Source organism: Lathyrus oleraceus, chromosome 1 (genome assembly GCF_024323335.1).
Source record: "Lathyrus oleraceus cultivar Zhongwan6 chromosome 1, CAAS_Psat_ZW6_1.0, whole genome shotgun sequence".
In the NCBI taxonomy this organism is placed as follows: domain Eukaryota; kingdom Viridiplantae; phylum Streptophyta; class Magnoliopsida; order Fabales; family Fabaceae; genus Lathyrus; species Lathyrus oleraceus.
The window spans coordinates 210,635,100-210,637,491 of NC_066579.1; the positions used below are offsets into that span (position 1 = coordinate 210,635,100).

Consider the following 2,392-nt stretch of genomic DNA (forward strand, 5'->3'; position numbering starts at 1 on the left):
TGGTCGGTGGGAATACCAGCCAATAACTGACAATCAACATTAGTGTGCCCAAGGGTTCCACATAACTCACAGTTTGGTGTTATGGTAGCTACGGTAGCTACTGGTGTTATGGCCAAGCTTTCAATCTTCTAAGTAAGTGCATCCACTTTAGCATTGACGCAGTCTATGCCATTAACTTCGTATATTCTGCTTTTCTGCTCCCCATTGGAAATGATTTTGAGCCATGTTCTCTATGAGTTCATAAGATTCGTCATACGGTTTGTCCATTAGAGCTCCACCAGCGGCAATGCTTAAATTCATCTTAGTGTTATACAACATACCATTATAGAAGGTATGGATAATCAGCCATTCTTCAAGTCCATGGTGTGGACAAAGTCGCATCATGTCCTTGTACCTTTCCCAAGCATCTAAAATAGATTCATTGTCTTTTTGCTTAAATCCGTTGATTTGAGCTCTTAGCATAACTGTTTTGCTTGGTGGAAAATATCGGGTTAAGAAGACTTTCTTCAACTCGTCCCATGTGGTTACTGCATTTGAAGGTAGAGACTAGAGTCAAGCTCTATCTTTATCTTTTAAGGAAAAAGGGAAAAGACGTAGTCTAATCACTTTTTGACTGACACCATTTGCTTTCACAGTGTCTGCGTACTGCATAAACACTGACAAATGTAAGTTAGGATCGTCTATAGGACTACCTGAAAATTGGTTTTGTTAAACGACTGATAATAGTGAAGGTTTCAACTCGAAATTGTTCTGATTGATGGCAGGGGAAACAATGTTGTTATATGGTTCTGCTTGCGATGGAACAACTTAATACTTCAACAAACGGTTTTGTGGTCTTTCGGCCATAATTCGTTCTAGTTCTAAAATTGGGATAATAGGGTCTGGAAGATCGTATTTAATACGAAATCTGTTGATTCGGTGTCTTAAATTAATATAACCCTCGATATCGTCAATTGGTTGCTCTAACTCCTTGCTCTAAGAGCGAGTGTCTGGCATACAATTGACAAAGAAAAAGAAATAAAATATGTTCCCTTAGTCTATACTGCGCATAAAAGGAATCACAATATTGACTAAATTAGTCCCCGATAACGGCGCCAAAAACTTGATCGAGACGGGCGTGTTCGTCGGATGATGACTGCAAGTGCATAACCTATCGTGTAGTTTTAAAAGATTATCGAACCCACAGAGACTAATGGTCAAGATAATGTTATCTATTGTTGCAGTGCAAATCTAAGGTTAAACATTATAAGGTTATGAATGGAAATGAAAATACTAATTTCTAACGGTTTAAAAGTTATAATAACAAATGAGTTCAGAATATGGATTCCGCGTTCCTAAGGGCTTAGGTAGAATTTGGGCACTAAATATGATTCTATTGCGTTATGTAGAAAATATCGACTTAAAGGTCCCATCTCACACTCTCGCGCTATTGACAAATATTACACCTCCTAACCACAAGATTTTGCTCTCGCTCTCCAATTATAATTAGAAAGCGTGTTTTGAAAGTAAATGAGATCCTAAATGATGCCTAAAGTTCTCTAGTTATTTTTAGGATCGATGCCTAGTTTCCACTATCTGGTTCCTTCCTCACACTCTCGCGCTATCGGATTGAACCTTGGTTTGTCTCACACTTTCGTGCCAAAACAGTAAAACATACATTTGAAAACTAAAGCCATAACATAGTTAAATCATACATTCGCGCCTAATATTTCTACCTAGTCCCATTCATAATGACGATCCTCATACACCAAACTCAGAATAATTTAGCAAGGCATGATATTAGTTGAATATAACATTATCAAAACATTCAAAACTAAGAGCAGCATTGCATGCAAATAATTAAAACAGTAAAACATGCAAATATCAAAAGCAGTAAAAAGAACCTGAAATTGCGTAAAATAAAACTTGAATTAATTTGAACATGAAAATAACGGTGTAAGACCCCAATTTTGACCCTAAGATCCCTCATGCATTTCATCATCAGCATTAGCATTGGGATCATACCTTGGCATCCTCCTTACCCCTCTTTCATCGGGTTTGTTTTGGGAGAGATCACCAAGCATTTTGTGATTATATCATACTTGTAAATTATCATTTTACTAACCAAAATACCAAAAATATGTCTTTGTATCTATCTAACTCTTTTGTAGGTAGGGCATGATCTCCTTGATTCATTGATCACATCTAGGGTTTGAGACACTCATGAACAAAGATCACAATACAGAATTGATTCAAGAATGGTTATGAGCATCATATATGAGTCCCAATTTTCTTTACATGTTATTTTGATCAAGTTTTCTTCAAGAGTTTGAGGGTGATTTGCCTTGGAAACCCTAGTTCGACTGGGTATCTTGAGTAACTTATCCAACAAGCTATCTCACTAATTGATCAA

General features: G+C 36.8%; 1 non-coding gene across 1 annotated transcript; it reads left to right on the forward strand.

Annotated features, from left to right (window-relative positions):
• The first annotated feature begins 355 nt into the window (after positions 1–355).
• Positions 356–462, forward strand: LOC127116501 (small nucleolar RNA R71). Its single transcript, XR_007801333.1, has one exon. It is a non-coding gene; the product is annotated as a small nucleolar RNA R71 (small nucleolar RNA).
• The last annotated feature ends 1,930 nt before the right edge of the window (positions 463–2,392 follow it).